The sequence below is a fragment of the Symphodus melops genome (genome assembly GCF_947650265.1).
Source record: "Symphodus melops genome assembly, chromosome: 15".
Classification (NCBI taxonomy): Eukaryota; Metazoa; Chordata; class Actinopteri; order Labriformes; family Labridae; genus Symphodus; species Symphodus melops.
Window position 1 is genome coordinate 14,087,304 of NC_136705.1, and position 25,300 is coordinate 14,112,603.

The following is a 25,300-nucleotide window of genomic DNA, read 5'->3' on the forward strand; positions in this document are numbered from 1 at the left end:
GTGTTCTCAGCGCTTGGGGCCAAGAGGAGACACATTCAGGATGCTGTGGTTAGAGACCTCCTGTCTTTTCTCTTCCTCTATTGACTGCTTTCAGTGTGTGAGTAGTGTGTCACCAGTGATGAAGGAGGAGCACAAGTAGAAGTTATCACCACAACGATTGTCCTCCTATCGATACTTATTACACTTGACTAAGATCTATATCAATGCGTCATATTATTAATTATCATATTGCTTTGAATGTTGGGGTTAGCGGTTGAGGAAAGGGAAAGGAATGGCCAAGTGAGAAGGGATACATTATTTCTCTTTAAAATCAAGAGGGGTGGAAATAGAAAGTGATGAAATATGAATAAACACAAGTATAACTGTTCTGTACTTGTCATTTATCCCAATGTAAGCTTGGCAGACATTACCATTTTGCTAACCACCTAATTTGGTTTGACATCAAAGGAGAAAACCCAGGTATTAGAACATTAATAATATCTTTGTTCCTCTGTATGGCTGCACCCAATACACCAATACAAAACTGGTACTGTGTCAACCTAGGACTAGGAGGTTTTTGTAATAATCCGTCAGACATAATGTTGTCCTCTGTCCGACTCATGCGTTTTCAAAAAAGGTCTTATCAGCCTCTCTATCCAGATGCACTTGTTATGCACTTGTCCTTGGTACTTTCCAGTAGAGCTGTCATTATATGAATTTGTGCTCATCCTTTTCAGAGCTGGGACACTCCAGGCCAAGCTGCTTTTATCTTAGCATGTGATTTTACTCTTAGTGCTTCAGCTCTATCTGTATTTTACAAGTGCATAGTACATTTCCTAGCCTAAGTGGATTATTTGAAATATATATAATATGCAGCACAAACGCATAGATTTTTTTGGGATATGGGGACAATTTTATAAAAAGCGAGAGGGAGTTGTTACAGCTTGCTGAGTGCCAACAACACTGCTTGGATTGTAAGGGCAGAGAATGTCCTTACAATGTAAGTATGTAAACCATAATCAGGTCCAACACACACACACACACTGAGACTTGACACAACGATGGCTGGAATACAACCTAGCAAAAGCCCAGTAAAAACTGATGGGCGTCGGTTTATCACGATAAACTCCCACACACAGACACTTCCTTGTGCTTCATCAAATACGTTCGGATGTGTGGCAAACAGCACAGCCTTTCTGACACAGCAGATAATATCTTGTTCTTTTTATTACATGGCAGGGTATCTGCACGCACCATGTGGGATCAGCAAGGATTAGTGACGCTGCCAGCTAACACTCACAACAGCTACAAGCAACACAAAGGTATCAGATCTTAACTGTTTATCTGCAGCAGAACGAAAACCGAATATGGAAAAGCAGATGTTAGGTAAGGGTTAGTAAATGCAAAATAGATGTTTGGTTGGCTACTGACTTAAAAATAAAATAAAAATAAAAATGGAAAACAGTTTAGTTTCTACCAGTTGTAGTGGGAACCAGTGTGACTAATAAATGACCAGAATCAGCCTATTTACATGGATGAATGAGGATCAACACTTTCTTTGTATTTATGAAACCTTTTTAAAATGAAACAGGATAATTATTAGTTTTGAGTAAAACTTAATGTTCAATCAAGTCAAAAATAATAGCTGCACTTTTTAAAAATCTCATATTAGCTGCTGCTGCTGTCATCTTTTTTAGTAATGTAAATGTTTCATCAATTGGCACTGATTATCTCAAATTACACCTGCCATTGTTTTGAACATCCTTAACCATGGATGACACTAATGTGATCAATCATATCAGTCAGCCTTAAGCATTAGCTTTCTTGTCACATTAGCTTGCAAACTGTACACCATTATGTGAGCTGGGACTGATAAAAAAAAAAAAAAAAAAAATCGACTAAACACAACAGAGGATCCATTGATTGAAAAAAGGAATGATAATTTTTCTTTACTAACATCATGAAACAATTTGACCTTGAAAAATGGTCTTTTAGAGGTTTATTTGAATTGTAATTGGAAGGGTGATGCTTATTTATTTACATTCAGCACCCTGTACACCTGCTGTAGTACTTTAATTGCAGGGTTAATAGGCTCTCCCAAAAGAAATGCAAAATGCTTAATGCTTTGACTGAACGTTTTTTTTCTCTGTTCAGATGTACGAGCAGAGACAAGGAGACACAAAAGGACATTGACAGTAAAGAGAAAAACAAGAAACAATAAATGTACATGCTGTATATGCTGGTGAGAGAGAGAGAGAGAGAGAGAGAGAGAGAGAGAGAGAGAGAGAGAGAGAGAGAGAGAGAGAGAGAGTTTTGGAAACATTAGTTGGGGAAAAAGAAGCTTTCATTTCTAAATACTCATCCTTTCCTTGTCTCATTAGGACCTCAGTATAAGTAAACCTAGCCAGCTGGTTTGCACGTCTCCTGCAACATTTTCTCTATAAAATCTTTCCTTACAGAAAAGCTTACATCATGTGACCCTGCTGTTTCTTTTGAAAATTGTGCTCACATCTCCTCATTAAGATTTAGAATACTTCCTATGTGATGTCCCTTTGATGAGTGCTGCAGTATAAAAAAAAAAAAAGACAGTTCCTCTTCTGAAGGCTGTTTCTTTCTGAGAGAATCTGCACGTGTGTGCGTGTCCATACACAAACAGCATATGAGCCTGGTTTTTTTGGGGGGGGGGTCTGGTATCAAAGCATGTCTATATGTAAGCAGCTCTGCAGTGTCTGGAGCAAAGTTGCAGCTCTCTGACTCAGTGTTACATCAGCCTCAGTGAAGCAGATAATGCAGCTCTAAAACAGCTCAGAACTTACACCACCAGAGTGAATCGAGCCAGCTGCTTCAGAGCTAACCCTGAAAATCCCACCTCAAGGGTTCAAAACATGAGTGAAATAAGTAAAGGGACTGAAATTTACTTAAATAACCCAAGGTAATGTAATAGGATATTAACCTTTTGTAGATAGTAAATCCACAAAATGACCAACTAAAGGTTTAAGTCTGTTAAAGTGATCCTATGCAAACTAAATTGACCAGCCAACAAACACCAAATTAACTTTCATATCAACCAAATAAGTCAACTATTAAAACCAACCAGCCTTTCTAGCTGAATTAAATTATTTGGACATCAGTGTGCAAAGCTCCAGATCAGATCCAGATGTAACTCTGGTCAGAGTGCTGCAAAGATAGGAGCTGCTCGAGGAATTACACACTGCTGGAGCCTTCCTGGGTGGAGGAAGGAAGCCACATCCGCACGATGCAGGGCTGGACTGGCCATCTGGAACTGGGATTTGATGAGTCAATTTGCCTTCTCTGGTGACATAACTGGTGTTTTGTTTTTTCTCTCTCTCTTCCTCTTAATAGGTTCATGAAAGAGGTAGAACAGACAACAAATATGAGGTGTCGCCTACTGGGATGTGCAGACCCACCCGGAAATCCTTTTTAGCTTGCTCTTGTTACGAGTTTCATAGGTTTTTACAAATTAAATTGTTCTAGCTGTGATTCATATTGACACCAGTTTATGGCAAACTTTGTAATAAAACAGATTAAAATAAACAATGAAGTTTTCCCTTGGATCCATGATTACAAAGAGTAAAGTCAACTTTTATATCCGATCTTAAGTCTGTGATTCATTGTCTCTTTCTCTGTCTGCTTACAAAATGTTAGCCACAGTTTTTATATGCCCTCATAGAAGTACACATTTGTTTTCTTATGATTTTCTAAAACATGCATCAAACTGATGTGAGTTATTGGAAATAATAAGTTGTGTTTGACTGATACACTTCCTGTGCTGGCACTCATGCTCAACTTCACTTCCTGTTTACAACTCCAACATCCCACAATCCCCTGCTCCATTTTATAGGAAATGCTACACGCAGACCGCAAAGCTTGCTGCCACCTGAATTTCAGTAAGTTGCTCAAAGTAAAGTCATGATATGATGGTTAAAAATGGTCATTGTGCTTTTCAGTGAGACCTGTGAGAGTGAACTTCTCACAGAAATACACTAAAGCTTGTGGTGCAGAGAGCAAACACAAGTGGCCCTTTTAAGGTCACATTCTGCTCTTACATGTGTTGGTAGTATTGTGAAAATGCGTTGTTTTGCTAAAAAGCTATGTCAACATAAGCATGTAAAAGCTTCATTTGGTGAACTTATAGGGTAAAATGTAAGATTGATTGAGTATCCTAAAAACAAAAAAATGTTTCAATATGTTGACTGACTGAAAAGATCAAAAAACTTGATGGAGTAGAACAAGGTTAAGAACAAGATGGAGTAAAGTAGAAGAAGTTAACTATTTTGTATAGTAGTTCCACGCTCTAATGAGAAACTTAATGTAAAAATGAATCTGCCAATTGAAGGATTCTCAGAACTCCATAAATACGTTGCTGTCAATCCAGGACATACTTCTGTGCGGTAGGCATCTCTGTGGAAACAGTCGTCTTCTGTAATATTGGTGATTTTATGTATGTCTTTTTTATCGTGTTTGTTTTTGATCTGTTTTCTAATGGACTCTTGAGTCTGTCAACAAAGATGAGGATAACGATGATGATGAAAGTTGTTTTCAAGCTTTAACAATGTTTCTTTTTGTCTGGGGGAACCTGATAACTGAAGTCTGAAAGAGCTACACAGGATCCATTGTCTTCAACAGAAGAAAAGAAAACTCCCCATAGGAGAAAAATCACTTCACCTCCACAGGACATATTTACCTGTGCAGTCATCCTAACTCAAGAAGAGCTGAGGTGATAAAAATAACAAAGGCTGAACAAACTTTATGTTCAGTTTCATGTTGAACCTGGACTAATTCCAGGTTAACGTTTGCTTTGTTGTTCTTCCTATATAAAAAAGGTTGCATGGATATTTTATAATACATTTAGTTTCTGTATTTAGCCTGCCGGAGGGTCTAGTTTCATTCGTTTTTTCTTGAGTACATATTATCTCCCCTACATATCCTATGCTACTTTATTTCACAGTAAATGTGTTAAATGTGGCAAATGTCATGCAAGTCTGAGGGCAAAAGGGCAAAAGTGCTCACATAAATTTCAGGAAGTTTACATCTGATGAAAACAGAAGTCTTTTAAGTGCTTTCAGTTTGAAATGCTGTGTTAATAAATATAGACAACACTTGTAGAGATTCCACTTAAGCATCATATTATATATTATATATATCATATTATTATATATTATATATATTATATAAATATTGGAAATGTGACTTGACTTTGCACTTGGATGTTTGGTTCTCAGGCCGTGCTGCCCTGGTGCCCTTGGGGTTAATGATAGGTTTGTCTCACACAACATATAATCGCTGACAGTTAGCAGAGCAAACACGTCATTCAGTGACTCACAGCAAGATTCAGTGATACTCTGTCTCATTATCTTCCCCAAACAACACAAGCTCTTCTTCCCCACGGCTTAAAAAACATTACATGATTAATTAGACACTTAAAGTAGTCTGTGATATTTTTTCAGACATCTAGATACGAATCAAAGTTAAACTTTTATTAAAAGAATGTACAGAACATTAGATCTGAATATGTCGCCTGGAGGAGCGCCTTAAAAGGGAGAAAATTTAAGACAACTGAAAGGGACCATGACTGACAGGGGCCCTACAAAAATGGCAACATTAGGTAACTTTTATTCATATTAAATTATAAGCGTCTCACTGTAAGTGAAGACTTTCCTATAGTGTTGCTGATGGTTTGGCCTAATGAGATATTTTTTCGTGGGGCCCAGAGTTTCTGATGGCCCCCCATGGTTGTCTGAGTCACAGTCACATCTTAATGGTGCAAGGCTGGTCGGCTTTGTGAAAGATTTCAATCTACACATCTTTTTTAGTTGTTTTTTTTTTTTTTTTTTTCTCTGACTGGTCACAGGGATGATTGCTTGCCCAATCATATCATTAAACCCCTCCCACATTGTATTCATATATCGTTATCCTCATATAGAATAGTTGCTTAAGTCGTATTTTGATCAAATTGTGATAACTGCCTAACTCTACTCTGCCAACACTGCTGACCTTGTATTATTGCCTATATGTTCTCAGCCTATCAATGTGCTTGTTATGCCAAAATCACTATCTGCCTCATGTCTTTGACTTTTGCACTTTTGACGCTAAATACAAATATGGCCGCCTACATGAAAAACAGGGCTCAGCTGACCACAAGTGAAGCATCACAGTAGCTCTTCTCATTGAGTCATCTGGTAAGCTAGTTCATATTTATTAAACCTTCTATACAGTAAATGTACCTTCAGTCGTTCTGAGTTACAAACGATATGGACTCAAGACACATACATTGGACAGTGTTTTTTTCTTCTTTTCTGAAAACCATCAAATATGACTTAGACAAGTGTGCTATGAGGCTAGCAATATGTTCTTTCCCTGATTTGCGTCTACTGATCTCACATATTGTAAACAGAAAATTCTCTTACTGTATTAAACATTGCAGTGCATTTACATATTCAAACCTAACTTGAAAAGTGACGTTTGTTTTAAACATTGAAAAAAATGGCACTAACTGTGAGCAGTTTTAAACTCAGTTACTAAACATTCAGCCTATTTATGAAAATGAACACGTTTAAAATTGACAGAGAAGAATGCTAAATTGGTGAAATAAAAGGATGGACATCCCCATCCATGTGACACTCTGGTTTAAGCTTTAACAAACGTTGAGGTTTTCCATCACAAGACTTCCTGCCATGTGACTCCTCACGCCACTCTGCAATATTTCCTCAGCCGTTTGACTCACTGCACAACTGTAAAGCCGTCACAGACAAATAGATCTAATCTGTGAGAAGCTGGTGGATGGACTCTTAAACCCCACTTAAGTTAAACAAATCAGGTGCTGTTGCAGAAACTTCACCACAGGTTTCAGAATCAAAAGCTTTCACATCTTCAAAAACAAAGAAATCAAAGCTATAGCATCACCTCGGGCAACTAAACAACCTCAGACTCCTGTAATGGATTTTTTCTCCCCGAACTCAGGGGACATGATGTGAGATACACCTGACTTGCACGAGAAGTTGAAAGGCTTGTGCAACAATCTTCTTTAGATTTGTGTTTACTGCTTTTACTCACTTTAGACGTACAGTGTTGTTTTGAGGGTCTGTGTTGCAGAGAGTTGCATTTTGTTCTGCTGTTGTTTTGTTTTTTCGTGTTTTTGAATAGCATTGGGTTGCATTGTGTTGCACTACGTTGTGCGGCATTGTGATAAAAATGCATGAAACTGAGTGTTAAATTTACTCAGGGAACAATAATTGAAGGAAAAATGAGAGTGAATGCATGAACACAATTCACACATCAAAGTCAGGTTACTTGTCACATGGCATACAGTGTTTTTTTTTTACATCTTTGGTTATTGTGTTAAATCACATTTATTATCAGAAGGTCTGAATGACTGAGAATGGAAGTTCTGATAAAAAGATTTTGTGTGCTGCACCAAGGGAATTGTAGTATTTTCAATTTTAACTAAACATTTGGATATGTCACTGCTTTAACTATTTGTTCTTTAAAAAAAAAACTCTGAAGTAAACCTTTGAATGTTTTCAAGAACGCTTTGTTAGCTTTGATGTTGTCATGGTTTACTGGATCAGTGAAAAAGCCTTTTTTGAAATGACTTCACAAGCATATGAAACAGGACATACACTTATATAGTTTATTCTATAACTAATCTAATATTATAATTAGATTATTGTTAATAGCTATAATCTTGGGGTGCATGTGGCCTAGTGGTAGGTGTGCGTGCTCCATGTACAGAGGCTGTGGCCTTCTGAACAGACGGCCCAGGTTCAAATTCAACGTTTGGTTCTTCTCAGATTTCTGACTCTATCCACTGTCCTATCTCTAGAGGCATAAAAAGCCCCAAAATAAATCTTTTAAAAAGCTCACTCAGGGAGGCGCTCATGTGGCTGGATGAGTCAACAAAATTAACAACCAAAGGATTTATCATCTTAAAAATGATGATAAATGTGCGCTTGACATAATGTTTATAAAAAATGTTGCCATTTTATAGAAAACTGACCACAACACATTTATTTCATTTTAAAGACCACTTTTTCTTTTTATGTTATATATGCTTTAAATACGTTACACTTTTAAACATGATTGAATAAGATTTGTCATTCCTGTTTCATAAACTTTCTGGGGGGAAAAAGGAGCTGTCAGAGACAAAAGAGAACTACACATGAAAAGAGGTCAACTTTAAACCTGTTGAGAAAACCTGATGCTTGCCGATTACTCTAAAAACCTTGAATTCCCAGAAAAGACACAATGAGAGTTAAATGAGGAAGTGATGTTCAGCATCAGAAAATGACTAATTCTCAACCACAAGAAAACTGACGTAAAACCATATCAAACAGGCATCATTTGTCAAAAAACACAGCCACACTACATGGTCTCATTTTGAAGCACTTGTACACTCATGATTCCCTTTTCAGAAGCTATACGGCTCTACAGCAGAATTTAAGAAATTCAGGAAGACTATATAATTGCCTTAATTCCTCTTACCCACGCTCACCAACCTTTCTGATGTAATTGCTGGGGCTGTCATTGGGTAATTAGCTGTCCAACCGTAGTACTCGTCTAACCAATTGCATGGCGTTCCTCCCTCATTGTCAGCATATTGGGTTTTTTTCCCCTTTTAAATAGGATTCTTTCTCTGCCTCAGTTTCTAATTGCCAATGTTTTGTGCGCCCCTCCACATCTTTGCAGAATCGTCATCCATATTTTCCACCTGTTCTCGACAAGTCATCAGCTTCAACCTCACTAGTGTCTCTCCATGGGGTATTTATTCTGTTTACGCTCAGAATCGACGTTCTCTCAACACATCAACCACTACATAGAGTCCGAGCGCCACAGTCTTTCTGTCAAGCCACATTTCCATGATATCCAATGTAATAAATCATTGTATTTATTCACTTGTCTCTTCTGATTGACCTTTATCAAAGTCCATAATGTCTTCCTGCATGTAGTCATTGTGAAATAGCTTTTTGTGCTCCACTTCCTGATTCTGAAAAAAATCAAAGATTGTAAGTCAGCATTGTTTTTGTGCAATGGTGATAATCAAAAAGAGTTTATATAAATAAAAAGAGTTTATGTTGTACGGTACAGCTCCTACCTCCTACAGCTACCTGAAATAAATGATTTAAATGCCAGAATTAAGTGTATGTGTTTACATCAGCCTTATTGTTTAATTTCTTCTGACACTGTGAGAGCTATTTGAAGTTACTGCTGACTGGCTGCTTCAGGTATAAACATTTTAAACAATGAAACATGGAGTTTCCTTTTTTTTTATGTCACAGGACTCATTGTTTTTTGTTTGTTTTGTGCTTTTGTTTTTAGTTATGTCATGTGCCCCATGAATGGAGGCTGAGTCCTCATCGCAGCAGCCGATAGTTCGAGTACGACTTCGTCTTTGTAAATATTGCAGGACAAAACAGAAAAAAAGTAGTCACATGAAGGTGTTTCATAAAGGTAGAAGTTCATAAGCAGCACATTTCCAATTCTTCAGCAGCATGACAGTGTTTCATGGCAGAATGGAAACAGATTATAATTGACCAGCATTCTTTGGCTACACTGTCAAAACACTTTAAGCACTTGTTTGGATCATGTTAGATGCTTTTGTGTAGTGTTCAAACTTACCATCCATGCAGCCATAAAAAAAATTTGTTTTATAAGGTTCTGTAAATTTACCTTGAAACAGAATTAAGAGTGCAGTCATTTTACCTATCTGGACGTGCACAGATTCAAAAACAGTTAATTTCTAATGTGAACATAGAACTTGCATTGAGAGGTTGCCGTTGCTAATCCAGGTTCAGGTTGGTTTTCATAAGGAAAATTTGTGGCATTTGTGTGGAAAGTGACTTAAATGTATAGCCATTGCCATTTTGTTTGACATTACTGGCTTCAATGTGCATATGTACATATAACTTGAGTAGAAAGTCCAATATTCAGTGTCCCTGAAAGCAACTGTGGCAGACCTGATGGTGTGGACTTTTTTTTTTTTTTAATCTGGGGAAAAAGATTCAAAAGTATATAAAAAATGTATATAAAATGTTACAATTGTTACATTGTTACAATTTGTATATAAGTAACAGTTAAACAACTATTCCTCTCCTGCCATTAACAGCCCAATTAGGCACCATTTTCAATTAATTCAAAACAATCCAAAATGGTGTTTTACAAACATGATTGTGTTCAATTCATGTCGTGTATGTGGACACAGTCTAGGCTTTAGCCACACCTTAGTGGAGGGCCGTTAAAGGATCCACAGCAAACAATGTTTGGGTGTAAAAGTTTCTATCAATTCACCTCTTGTCCGGTTTTTGAAATGATCCATGAGTAAGTCAAAATTTTCAAATGAAAAAAAAAGAACAAAACTTTTTTTTTCTGTCATATTCTTTCTCCTCTGAAAGGTGCAGTCTTTATCTCCCTCTGGATGAACCTGTGTCAGCCTGCGAAGTATGACTGAGCAGCACTGCTCTGAGTCATTAAACACACAGGTATGTCGCGCAAGAAGCTCTTCAATAGCAGGTGATCAGGTAAATAGACTTTTAAGATTTGTTAGCCAAACACCCGCTCGTCCCCTGAATGAAAAGATCCAAAAATAAAAATGTGTTAGTGGCAATTTTAAAAAAAAATAGAATAAACAACTTGAGTGTCTCCTTAATAAAGATTTTTTTTGTCTCAAAACAAACTGTAAGGCTACAGATAATTATACATAGAAACACACACACACACACACACCTGCACCTACACACAAAATTAAAAACATTTGACCCTGTTTTGACTCCTGGCCCAACAAGAATCTTCAGGTACTTTCCATTAGGATTCTTCCCCATTTACTAGAAATGACACCATACCTAAGCCCTGCCTCTTTTTGTTCTCCATGCACCAAGTTCAGAGTTTTGTGTTTGTTTCTGAGAATGAAGTAATCTGTGAGTCCTGCTGGATGTGCAAAGTGTTTTTCAGGTTCTTCTTCTATCCTGGATATCTAGTTGTTCTGTATGTATGCTATCCCTTCCCTCTCAGTTAATGTTGCTAACTTTTTAGCTCGCTTTGCTAATTCAAGCTTCCTTCCTCATTTGACACGACCTGGCAGCTGCACAACGTCTAATTCCTACTCAACCAGCAGTAATAAAGTTATATTTCTTGTATCTTGCCCAAAAAACATTTCAAGATTTTTTAAGGACCAGAACACCAAAAAGTCTTCAGTTTACAATTGTATCTGTTAAACTTAAATTGAGGTTATACTGACTTGTGCTTATTCTTGTATTTCAAAGATACCATGATAAGTTGTTATGTAGTAATGAAACTGAACAAATGAATAGCTTTAACCATAAGATCTATTATTTGTAGTAACACATAAACCAGTAATAAAGCCAGAAACTTGTGCTGTATGTTAGCTGTCAGAGGTTTTTAGCAACATGCTGTAGAAACCACCATTTACATATTCCATTACAAATGTTTTCCACTGCGAATAGCTTTATGAAAATATTGTATGTTAAAAAAAATCTAAATGTTGTAGTAACCATAGGCTCGTATCGGTTATGTTGTCTTTTAACCAACCCTTTTTTAAGGGTTAACCTAATAACCTTGAATTAAAGCTATAGTAATTAATATTTAATTGGATGATAGTTTTATTAAGAGGTCAAGTAGTGTTCATGAACAAGTGTGAAATACATTGTGAGGAAACAGCTTTCCAGGTCTAGGTTGGAGAAACTAAAGGCCAAAAAGCATTCTGAATCTCAGGACGGCAGAGTCTGGGCTATGAATGAGGTTTACCAACCAGGAAGTAATAGAGGCGAGGCAGTGCATAAAGAGAACCCACTTGACTCCAAGAAAGTTGCAAATCTGCTTATGATTGCACCACATATTGTATGTAGGCATGTAACCTCTGGGAAGTACATGGACACTTCTCATGTGGCATAAGTTGTTGATGGTGTGTTGAGGTAGAAATTCCTTAAAGCTTTGTTATTCATTGACTTCCTGAATTAGTTATTAAAGATATACGTGTAGAAATTCAATATCAAGTTTTTATATGGAGTTATATGGAGACTTACAATAAGCAGGTACTTTAAATAAAATGAGTAACCATAGTTTGACCAGCATACGTTCATGTTTCCCTCCACATCCCAAATGAAACAATGGGGAGAATGACTGGCTGTGGCTTTCATCAGCTGCCTCTGTAAATGAGAGCTCAGTGTTTATTTAAAACCACAAAGTGTTTCATGGAAAGTAAAACCTGTAACGGAGAACCTCTGATGAAGCAAACGTGAAAAAATAATCCCATCTGCGTTAGGAAAAAGAGGGTGGCATAAAGAGAGATTATATGCTATAGTTGCTCTTTGTCTTAAGTCTGCTAAGGCTTTTTAGTGGGAAACTGGACACAACAATGACATATGTACATGGGGCCCAGAGCATTACAAAGTTGCTTAAATCTGGATTTGCAGTCATCTTTATACAAAGAATCCAGTCCCCATAGAGAGCAAAAGCGAGTTTACAATTATTAATTGAACAGTTTAGGAAAAGATATATATGCAATGTCTTTAGCAATTAGACTCTGTCATTAGACTGTCATCATGCTCTCTGAGGAATAGTGAGGCCAACAGCAGGATAGGATACCCCCTATAGAGTCTAGACACTGGTTGTGGTGGTGATAGAAGAATGCGGGATGTGATGAGGAGTGGGTTTATGAGGCTGAAATGACAAACTGACTGCGGAAGAGAAGACAGATTTACAAAATTTAACTGCTGGTTGATTGTTTGAGGTTGTGGCAGAATCGGGTTGGAAACGAGTAAAAGTCCAAAGTCAGCTGATCCCAACACAGGGAGTGGCTAAATTCAATGAAGAAAATTGAACAAGAGAATATAACCAGTCTTCCAGTCAACAAACATTTTAAACATTGTTTTCTATTCTTCTTAAATCTGTCTTCATAAATATTAAATTTCTAATTTGTACAAATACATATCATCAAATCAATATTTAGGCAAACATAAAATCTGTTGATTTAAGGTAAATCCCAAGAAAATTCCAAAAGTAATGGACACTAGAAATGTCTGTGATTACCTTTCATGCTGATGAAAACAATGCAATGGAAAAGGAAGTCTTGACTTTGAGTAGTTTAACATTTACCACTGATATACAAGACACTGGCAAATGTCCCATGTCGTAGGATATCAAGGGTTCCATGATTGGATTTACAGACGTTTATTTTCCTAATAATTAAGGTGAAATAAAAACGCACTCAAGGTTAATCGTCGACACATCCAAAATACACAGACTACTTAACAGCTTTAAAAACAAATCAAAGGTTGTGATCTGCTGAGTTTGAAAAATTGTAAGAAAAGTAAAAACTGTACTCCCCTTTTTAAGTGCAAGTTAATCATTAATTTGTTTCCTTCCAAAACAGGATCTCACTTTGAAGATTCTTGTTTATCATTGGTAAGGGTTTTAACAAATCAGGGGCTGTTGCCTGGTGACTCAGAACTCTTCCACCCTATGAGCTTCATGTCTCTTTACCACATTAGATGAGTCAATGTACCTGTCACTGTTGTCTCATGTGATTGGCTGGGCTATTCTTGTACAAATATAAAACACCAGCAGAGACTTTGTGGATGTATTAGACAGACAGTTAAAGAGAGAGAGGAAGGGAGAGAGTATACAACAGAGAACACAAAATAGTTAACGTATTTTAGAAATGTTGGGCAGCTGGTGTTATTGTATATGTTACGTTAGCTGTGTGAAGTCATTAATACCAAATGACTTGTACTTTTTTGAGTTTATGTTTTCAGTTGAATGTATCTTCTTACAAATAATGTGTGTGTGTGTGTGTGTGTGTGTGTGTGTGTGTGTGTGTGTGTATATATATGGCAAGCCTTTGTTTTCTCAGCTGATCATTTAGCTTAAATAGCTAGAATATAGAAGTGAAACTGTTGTCAGAGCTCTGAACGGCACTTCATGTAGTGTGTGAGGTTTGTTAAAAATAAAATGTATACATGTATACACTTCATGCTTTTCACTCTTTTTGTATTGATTGCAAAAATTCCCATGTTAAAACTCATCAAGAAAACGTCCATCCACCAGAGCAAAGACAACTTCACCTGCTGATAAAGGATGCAGAATTATCCCGATCACTTCCAGGTGTATTTCAGGATGCCAGTGGTCCAGATTAACACACACACACATACACACACACACACACACACACACAACCTTGAATGCTAACACGGAAGTGCAGAACCACAAAATCATCTTCAGTGCTTGATGACTCCGCCTGAAAAAAGTTGCATCCAAACAAAAAACCAGACTCAGTGTGAAAAAGCCTGAAAAGACACAAACAATTAAACCTGTACCAGATAAAATATTGACAAAAGTTTGTGCAAACATGATTGATACTATGTAAGATCTTCTTTTTTTACCATGCAGAAATTTCAGACTAGAACATTGGACTCAGTGTGCAAAGGCTTTTAGTTTATACATTTGTAAATGTCAAAAAAGGACACTTTGTTGTGGTTTCAGCATTTCTTTTTCAAACATGAAGTACATTCTTTTTCAATGGTACGTTTTCTTCTAGCTCATTTTTCTATTGTTTTTAGTGACCTACTTGTACTTCTTTTACCCAAGGATTTTTTTTTTCTTGTGTTCATATTTGAGCAGGGATCAAAGATTGAATTTTCTGCACATTTTGTCAACCTTTTAACAAGATGGAATCGGAAGCATTTATTCTGTATATCAGAATGAAGTCCTTTGAATGAACACAAAGCAACTGTTTTCAACAATCACAATACTTTCAAACTCTGAGGTACTTTAGGCATCTGCAAGTGTGTTATGTTGAAATTTACTAAACAATTCAGTATTAGCGAATGATTGGAACTTTAATTCAAACTTAATTCAGGGGGCAGTTTCACACTTTCAGGAGTATTCAGGACCAGAATTGCGACACTTCCTCTTGATATCACCCACAGCTACGTCAGGCTGAGTATGATTATGCAGTTTCACATTTCAACATGTCCGCCTGATGTCCAGTTTGTCGGAGCAAAAAGACAGCATGTTCCTTCTACACAACAGCAACCTCAACATTGTGTGTGTGTGTGTGTGTGTGTGTGTGTAGGTGTGTGTGTGTGTGTGTGTGTGTGTGTGTGTGTGTGTGTGTGTGTAGGTGTGTGTGTGTGTGTTTTTGTGTGGTTCACAGCAACAAGCTTCTCCATTTTAACCAAAGCTCTGTTAACCGTTTAGGCGAGACATAAGATGCAAAATAATTTTGCAAGCCCTAGTTCAAATAAGATATCCAAAAGTGTTTTTCCTTTAGAGTTCAATTAACGTTATTTTGCTTAGCCACGTGTTATTTTTCAATAATACGTGATAATGCTTCAAAATAAACATTTCTCTTTTTATTCACATGGTAGAAGACAACATTTCAGACTCATTGGTACCCCAGAGTGAGGAGGGCTGCATGGAAAACATTATGAAAATGTATTTCTTTTTAATTTGAATATTATTAATTTTGTACATATTGACTGACTATGTTATTTATAATTACATTTTCATGAGCCTATAAACCAGATATTATTTTTCTGTTCTGCTTAAACTATCCTCTTCTGACGCTGTAGGGCAGAATAAGTACAATATGAAACTTTTTGTAAAACGAAAACATTCTGAAAAGTGACAAAAATAGATTTGACATTTAACATTAGCAGTCACAACACTACATGCCCCACACCACTGATACACATCTAAACTACTCAGCTACTTTCAAAATAGCACATTGTGTTACATCTATGAGTCTGTGTGTGGTTAAACACATGTAATGATAGGATTTAAAGCACGAAAAAGAAATGAGTTCTCAACAATAAACATGAAAATTTGTCGCAACTTGGAAATGAGTTCACCATCCACAGGAATTCTTTTTCAGTTGACTAAACTGCACTCTAATATTTGAGCCTTTGGTTTATTATGTAACTTAACGGTCACTCTGGTAGATGCTGAGTTATTCCAGATTCATGGAAATATGGAATATGGAAAGCAATACATTAATACTCAATATACAGTGTTCACGTCCTAAAGAAAGGGAATGTATTTGTCGTAAGGATAAATTATTCTAGTGGATTTCTCTACTCAAGTCTTGACTGTCTTGTTAAAACACATACAAGAATTTGTGGTTTTGAGTGTTTAACGATAATTCCATTTGTTGCAACACATAATTTTATTTTCCTTAGCTTCCATTGACCTTTTCTGTTTCTAGATATATACAACTTGTAGGCAAGGCAAGTCTACTTGCAACAGGGCAATTCAAAGTGTGTCGCACAAGACATCATGACAAAGACTTTTTTTTTTTAAATCACGAGAACAAACCATCAAAGATCACAGAGAAGGTTAAATATGAAGATATGTTCAAACAGCATACAGCTTAGTTCAGCAACATCACCAGAAAGCCATCTAAAAACTCGAGAAACAAGCACAAAGGAGCGTTCATATTTAATGAGCCAGATAAGTCAACCTTTGACCAAAGCCAACAATGTAATATTAATTATTAAATATGTTCCTCTTTCAACTTTGACCTTACTTACTCAGTCTTTGTTGCAACACTACACTCTATGTATGTATAGCTTTAAGCTCTCCTATTCTTATGAATATCTGAACTTGCAACAATGCTTTGTTTTTAGATGTAAACTCATTAAATCTTGTTTCCACAATTAGTGATGTAGGAGGTTTAACTGGTTATAATAGGTGTTAAAAATATACATACCATGATACATGAAGTGATGGCAGATTATTATAATTATTTTTAATGGATGAAGTTTTGTGGTCTGATATTTCAATTATCTGTTAAAACAAAAGCAAAAATAAAATCATGTAACTGCTGGCATTATCTTTCAAAACTATACTGAATCATTCTCATCTTTATTATATTTATTGACTTATTATACCATACTTGACTTTTGGATTCACTCAGGAGTGAAGGCGGATCCACACCCCTCCATGGGTAGTGTTTTAACAGAAATTCGCAAATTTTACAAACTCTTTTTGCGCATTCCTTTTCATTATTATAGTATTAGCACTTCCATTGAAGCACTGATCGTCGTTCTGCTCTCTCCTGCTGGGTAAGTCTGAAATTCAGCTTCTGGAGAAAAGGAAAATGAAACACAAACTAGTTCCACTTTTACTTAATTTCTCTTTTCTTTTCCTGACACTTCCCTTTAACATAAAGACAAAAGTTACACATGTTGCTGCAGATCTGAACTTTGACAAAATTACAGATTGACTTTATTTCAAATCATTTCTTTTAATTGCTCCTTTTCGGGTGTCCGTTGTTAATTGTACCAAAGCAGTTAGTCCATGGTGTCAAATTTAAGGCTGAATGCAGCCCATCTAATCTGGGCTGTAAATCAACTGGCTATAACCACACTGCACGTGTGTGTTGTGTGTGTCTGTGTGTGTGTGTGTGTGTGTGTGTGTTTACGGAAGCCTGTGTGCTTTGCGTTATGTTAGTTGTGTATCTCAGCCGCATACAGATTTAAAAGTGATTGCGCACATCTGCGTTTCTGTGTGTGTGTGGTTAGGTTGCCCTTAGACATGTCCGGGCGTATTCTCAGTCAGACGCCTGAGGCAATGCACTGACTGAACTACAGATACAGATAGAAAGGGATAGTTTATGGTGAAGCATAAATTAAGTCTTTAATCCTTTAATAGAAAAAGGCAAACAGCAGAAAAGAAATAATTATTAATACTTTCTTTTCATTAAAGACCAATCACACACTTGCTCATGAGATTCTATGGTGTGACTGTGTTTAACCTGTGTTGGCTGTCATCACATTGTTCTACATGAACTCAACACCAACAGTTTGTAACAATGTACCTGTGGTGAACTCTGAGATATTATTTGCTGAAGCAAACTGCAGCTCAAAAGGCAGACTTTGCGAGGCCACTTGGCACACTTTTTTCACAGTTGGTGATAGGTTGGTTGAAGTTAAAACACATTTTGAATTGAAATCAGTGATTAACATGCTCACATATTAAAAAATCTGATAATGGAAGAATGATGGTAATGCAAGCATCATGTATAAGGCTTTGTATTTACACTTTCTGCCATTTTAGGAATACACTTAAAGACAATAAAAAAAGTTGGTAAGTGGTGTTCGATTCCAAGCTCCTGCAGCTATATGTGTAATGAATTTACTCAACGACACTAAACCATTGTCATAATTTTTGAAACAAGTTATTTGGGAGGATGTGTTGAAAGAAATGTCGAGTAATTGAAACATTTGTATAAACCCGCAAAAGCAGAATGAGATTACGGTGGAAAAATGCTATATAGAAACTGAATAGAATTATTCAAATGGGACAGAAAATAACTGGAAAGCCTTTGGATACAAAATATTTCTTCAGAGGGGATTTAAAACAAGACACTAATAGTGAATATAATGTTAACAGATGTATTAAAGTGAAAAGATGGTAGACAAAGAGACAGAGCGAGAGTAGTAGTGAGTCAGCACAGTAAAGAAAGAAACAGCCCTGGTGTCAGAGTACACGTGAGACACATCTCGATGAATATCTGTTTACACTGCTCTTATCATCTCTGACGTCTGCAGGAAAAACACTCCAGTGACTCATCTTTATCAGAGAGTTGTGTTGAAGTATATAGCCTCACCTCGGTCATCCACCTGCCTGCCTTTATTTCCTTATACCTGCTGCACCTGGACACAGTGAATTATTAATTAATTACCTTACTTGTTTTAAAAGACAAAATGACAATACACTAAAACATGATAGAGGCTGTTTAAGATGCGTTCATGTGATGTTGAAATATTTGTGTTTTCAGAAGCATTTTAAGGTTTTGACAAGTTGTCTGTGTGAAATTGCTAAAGTTAAGATTGTCGTAACAGGATATGTGAATGATAGTAACTCGGGTCAAAGGATTCTGTCCACATGGAGTGACCGACATGACTGACATGGATATTGTTTCTACTGTGGCCAAAAAGTCCAAATGACTGTAAATATTAATGGATGAAGCCTGAGTGACTTCAGCCATCTGATACTGCAGGGAGCTCCAGAGGCTCATCGGTAGTCATTCCCATGCTGGAAATCCTGTCTCAGCCTAACTTTCACTCAACCTAACCACAAGCTTAGAGGCAGGTTTCAAGCCCCCTAACAAACCATTACGCCCACCTGTCAATCGTGTTGTCTCCGAGCTTAACTATGGATAACACATATTGCTATCTAAATCAAACCAGAGCCTTTTATTCATGTACCATGCTGTAACCATATGTCGTCATATACGTCATGTGTATGTGACTTTTAGTGTTCCTGTGTTCCAGCCTCATGCCAACACTTAAGAAACTGCAGGATTTTGCACTTTTGCATTGGCGTCATTTTTCAAGAAAGTTACCTCATAGTTACCTCATATTTTTCACCCCAAGTTTATACTAAATAGCTCGTCAATCAAAATGTAATTGCAAAATCTAAGCAAATTTTAATTCTATTTAAACTTTTTGTACGTCACAGATCTTTAGTAATCACTTTTATTGATGACGAATATTAAAAGGTAAAAACACGTTTCAAAATAAAGCACAAAGTCCTTCACCTCTGCACTCCAGCTGACCTTATCTCACTTTCACAGAGCAAACAGAAGTTTATCAACTCTTATTTGTGTTAACATACATTTATGACCTTCTCTAACCACGTAACCAACCATGAACCTTCAAGTCAGATGATGAGTTCATCTTTGCTGCCCACACAAGCCAAAGCTATTTGACCTTTGATGAAATGATCAACTGTTCATTTTAAGAGCTCGTCTCTTGTCACTGGAGTGCGACAGTTATAAACACGTTCACATGCCAACTTGCAGGGAAGCTTCTCACAAAGCCTATTGTGAATTTCTTGGACAATTATTGAAAGTGCAGAAGAAAGTAAGAAGTGTGAGAAAATTAACAACATTGGAATAAAAAGAAGAACGACAACGACAGCTCTTATTTCACTAATTTGAACCAGCACAACTCAGAATAATTGAAATTCATTCCTTAATGCATCTATGCTTTAAGTGGATGTGATCATGTCCTTTACTCACAGTGAAATTAAAAAGGATATTGTTTTTAGGTGTGTGCGCAAGCATGAACAACAACATCAACAACACCAGCACACAGCTTCCTTGTTTTGGAGACATTTTCATGATTTATTGTCTTGACTTCTTACAGACCAGATTCAGTTCTGCTTAAGTTCACACGCCAGACCTGAAATCAGAGAACAAGAAGCCGTAGGAGCTTTATAGGCAGACAAATATAGCTCCTCCTCCTTCTCCTCCTCTCCCTGACTCACTCCTTCTTACTCGCTTTCACACGCACACCTTCATGTTGCCTCTCTTACTTCACTTGTTCACACACTGCCTTACACAAACAAAAAAAAAAATACATCTTGCTGCTCTCACTGCTTCTTTTCTTCTCTCACTTTTGATCTTTTTCTTTATCTGTTATAGTTTCATCTGCTGCTGCTGAAAACCGAAATCACAACCCTCAAACTTAAATCATCTGAAAGGCCTGCTTTGTTAAGATTTTCTTCCGGGCGAAATAGAAAGTCTTCCTTGTAGATGAGATAGAAAGAAGTTACATCATTTTCCAGACTATGCAAAGTAAGAATAGACTGTAATGCTGACACCACCTGCATTCACTTTTTCAACCCTGGTATCTTAATATAAACTATCTAATCAACAAACTTAAGGTCACTCTGTTTTTCAAGCGTTTGTAGGAGATTAATGCCAAGTGAGCAATTAACCCCGTCCCTTTGCTGAATGTCATCCCACCCCACACTTCTTTTGCTCTGTTTTCTTAATTTCTGTTGCATTCTTTCCTTAAGCTTTGTTTTACTGTGTGTCTGTTTTTATGTCTGTAAAGCACTGTGAATTGCCTTGTGTCTGAACAGCGCTACATAAATAAACCTTGCCTCTCTCTCTCTCCTCCCAACGCTTCCTTTCTCTTCAGCTGCCCTTTACAATAAATGCGAAAATGGCTGAAAAGTATCTTAAAACAAATAATTATAATAATAATCACTTGCTTTTTACATGACTTTGGTTCAGGAATTTGAAATATGGAATATGCTGTTTTTGCGTATTGCATGTTGCCTGTCAGCAGTATAATCATGTAGCAGTCATCATTATAAGGATTCATGTTGATAGTCCAAAAATCTCAAAAGTTGATATTCACCATTAACAGGTTGGTTATTGATATGCTAATTGGCAGCATACTGCCTGCTTATCAGTCATTATTAAGCACTCAGCAGTACATTATTCTACATGACCACAGTCAATTGTTTGTTTTTGATTGAGATCTTATTAAAGGTCCTTTTTTTTGTAATAACTTAAAACAAATTTCATATCCATCATTAAGATTGTAGTTTTAAATATTGTAGTCTTATGTCACATTTCTTCCTGAACTCAATCTGCTTATGAAGTGCTTCTTCGACAGATTCAATATTATCAGTCTAGTAACCTTAAAAGTTTTCAGCTCTTAAAGTCCAAAACCTTCCACAAGGGTTTTCATTGAGTGCCTAAAAATAAAATACTATAACTTTACTATATTAGTCTACATGTTACTCTATGGCTGGTTTCCATCTGTTGGCACAAAATCAGTCATAAATCATAAATATGAATGAAGTTTTTAGTGAATATCTCACATGATATTACAGAGCAGGTTACAGTTGTTATGAAAAAAAAAATCAGTGTTTCAGTTTTAACAAGAAAAAAAGACAGCAGGAAATAAATAAAATTACATTTTCTTCAGACGCAAAGTATTGATTCTAACTCCTTTTGTAACTTTTCAATTGAAAGTCTAAATCATAAAATAAAAATATAAAATACCTTAAATAACTGTCTTTTCAAATGTTTGCTTTGAAAGAAAAAAGCCCAGATCAGTGCTTTCCCTTTGTTTTCTTAGCTTGTCTCTTTCATGTATAAATAATCTGTTAACGTTAGAATTTGAACAGCAGAGAGGGATTCATTTACATTTATGTGTTAATGTTGTTTTATATCCAACTGCTGGGATTTGAACTGCATCAGCATGACTTCACTGTTATGACTTGTTTACACATAATCAACTCACAAGCCAGAAAACATTTTGAAAAGACAAAATCCTCAACCAAACTCCCTCCCGCTATGTGACAATAATCAAACTTACTGCCATATAAAACCTCGATGATTTTTTTTCCATTAATCTAGTAAAACATTCACTGAGAAAACAGAGCAGCACTAACTTTTTTTTTTTCCAAGAACCAGCAGCTGAAAAAAACCATACAAAGGTGACGCCTCTCCCGTTGCTGCCTGTGGTCGCCACTCAGCCTCCCCGTCTCATGATGATGATGTCATGACCCTAAACTGACTCAGCTACCTCCTGGCTGTGAAAGAACAGTAGAAAAAAAAACATTTTAAGGATGCAGGGAAAACAAACAGAAACATGTAGAATAAAGGTAAACACAGGAAAATGAGGCTTACAACAAGAGTACATTGCACAAGTGGTACTCAGGTGGCGTCATTAAGTGGTTTATAGGCCTGGTGTGAGCAAATAAAACACAACAGGCTAGAACAGGACACAACGCAATCCAATTTACTATCAGCATTTATTGCGATAAAAGCGTGTTGTTTTTTTCAGAAGTGCAGGAAGGAAACATTTAAAATCTCTCAAAATAAAGCCAATAAAAGGAACACCTTGGATTTACTAACCCTCCTCAGATTGTCTGCAGGTGTTATAACAGAGTATCAACAATAATACAAGAGAACTAGAATTAGCATTAGTAGTGTGCGGTGCGTAAGCTATGACCTGAGTGAGATAGTGCTCTATAAAGGAGCACTGACAATCTGAATTGATAAACACCAAAATCAATTATTCAGTCTCCCCTGAAGGGTCAAAGTTCAAGTAGAATTAAAAATAAATTATAGTAAAAGTCACTCAAGTGTTTTTTGCAAAATCACTGCCTTTAGCAACATAATAACGATACCAAACCAAAAAAACTACTTTACAAATGTGAATGCATCATTTCTTCACCACAACATATATTTAATGAAACATCTGTTCAGAGGCTGTAATCCTTGAATCGAGCAGCCCTGTTCAAATCCGACCTGTGCCTCCTTCCCGCATGTCATCCCTGACTCTCTCTGCCCTTGATTTGATTCTATCCTGTCTCTGCATAAAAAGCCCCCCAAGAAACCTTTAAAAAAAACAAACATCTGCAAACAAAGTTAAAACTGTCAGCTTCCTGCTTTCCTTCAAGAAAGACTGTAAACATGATCTACACACACACACACACACACACACACACACACACACACACACACACACACACACACACACACACACACACACACACACACACACACACACACACACACACACACACACACACACACACACACACACACACACACACACACACACACACACACACACAAGGCAGCATTGGTGAAAACAAAGGAAATGTTAGGCTATGATTTTGACTAAAAATACACCCTAAGTCACAATCCAGAGATGATGTTCCCGCTCTTTATGAAGCAGAATTTTATTTGTTTTTCCTTTTACACTTTGAAGACCCGACAATAAGAGAGGTGAAGAGAGGCAAAGAAAAAAGGAAAAAAAAAACATCTGTATCGCTTCTATTTTACGATCTTTTTTTGCTGACTACCATTTTTTTTTTTTTAATTGTGGGATTATTCTTTGGTGAAAACTGACTGTGCTATAATTGCTCTAAAGAAAAATTGCATGTGTTGGAATCATTTGATGAGAACAACTTTATAAAAAACAACTCCTGTGGACGATCATTGTTCATTTCATGTAACTTAAAAGCAATAGTGAAAATGTAGAGTTATATCACAATATACGCAAGTTTACCTTTTACATCAGCCAGAGAGCAATAGATAAAAGCAACCTGACTGATGTAAATTGTAAAAAAAAAAAAAGGAAATGTCTTTAACCAGCATAGATACATATAATATATTAAGCATTATCTTAAGGAAACAACAAAGGGTTTGCATTAAAACCTGACCAATTAGAGCTACAGTATCCTTGAGAGCCTGAGCTATTAAACTGCTTTCAACATCGCTGTGTTTGAGGCGACACAAACAGAAAATCGCTGTGGCACATAATATGAAAGTGTAATATGAAATGCTTTAAAGTAAAAAAAATAGAAAATAAAAAAAAGTCCTGGTGTTCTCCAGCAATAATAGCACAGATAAGGAGATGTGTGTGTTATGAGGCTGCCTGCAAAGATACTGTACGGCATGCTCTACAAAAGGAAATGGACAACAACATCAACACACAATCTGCAGCACAGACGATGTTCTGATGTCACATCTGCACGAGTATAGCATTCATCTATTTGAGCAACAAAACACCCACCCATGTCCAAAACGGTTCATAAATAATGAGCATGCACGTTTAGCATCATGATGGAATAGAAACTGTTGCATAGAGAAAACAGTATAAAAAGGATCAAAATGTTTCCGTCCTTGTCTCATGAATTTATTTACTTTTAAATGATAGGACTAAACCAAACTTTCCAAATCTAAATCTAAATATACAGTAGGTGTTGTTGATTATATGTATTGACAGGACCTCGGTCAGTATAATTCCTGAAACTGTAAGAAAAAAAAATATATTAAGGAGAAGGTTAGATACGCTCTAAAGAAGAATAATGAGGGTCACTTTGATATTGTATAACCACACTTTGTAAAGTCGTAATAGATCCCCATTGTAAACAGATTAAAGCAAAGTGTTTTCCTTTGAAGAGTTTTCCTTTTTTTTATTCTAGCCTCCCTGCTAGAATAAAAGCTCCTCACACTGCTGACTGTACAAAACAACAATCTGACCTCCACCACTGAGCTTTGTAAAAGATGAAGAAGAAGTTTTACAGTGAATAGAACATCATATGTTTTCTGTTTGTACTACAGATCCTACTTCACAGGGTTTTTTTTTTATATAAATAGTTTTGAACGAAGTGAAGAATCCCACAAAGAAGCCCTGTGGACTTCATACCTGCACCCTAACGCCTGCAGTATTATAAAGCTTGCACATTTATTTCTGGTTAACACATGATGATATCAGTGACTCATTATTGTAGCATTGTTAAAAAGGGATCAGTGAATACAATAAGTCAGTCTGTATGTGTATGTAATATTTTCAGTTCATTCCAATTCATTTGTGTCAAATTCTGAGTCTTATTTTTCTCAAAACAAGTGAAAAACAGAATGTTAACAGTTACTAATTCAATAAGAAAATCTAGTTGTTATCGTAATGTCATTCCAGTGCAGTGATTTGCTTTCTTTGAAGACTTTAAGAGAAAACAACAAGAT

At 36.5% G+C, this 25,300-nt stretch overlaps 1 long non-coding RNA gene across 2 annotated transcripts in view; it reads right to left on the reverse strand.

Annotated features, from left to right (window-relative positions):
- The window catches only part of LOC306835769, a 78,884-nt gene that overhangs the window by 3,100 nt on the left and 50,484 nt on the right, over nt 1-25,300 (reverse strand). The window contains exon 4 of one of the 2 annotated variants that reach the window (XR_013780693.1): nt 22,254-22,353. This is a non-coding gene — a long non-coding RNA (uncharacterized lncRNA). Of the gene's footprint in view, nt 1-21,615; nt 22,354-25,300 lie in introns of those variants that run through there. The other variant, XR_013780694.1, reaches the window with a different exon arrangement.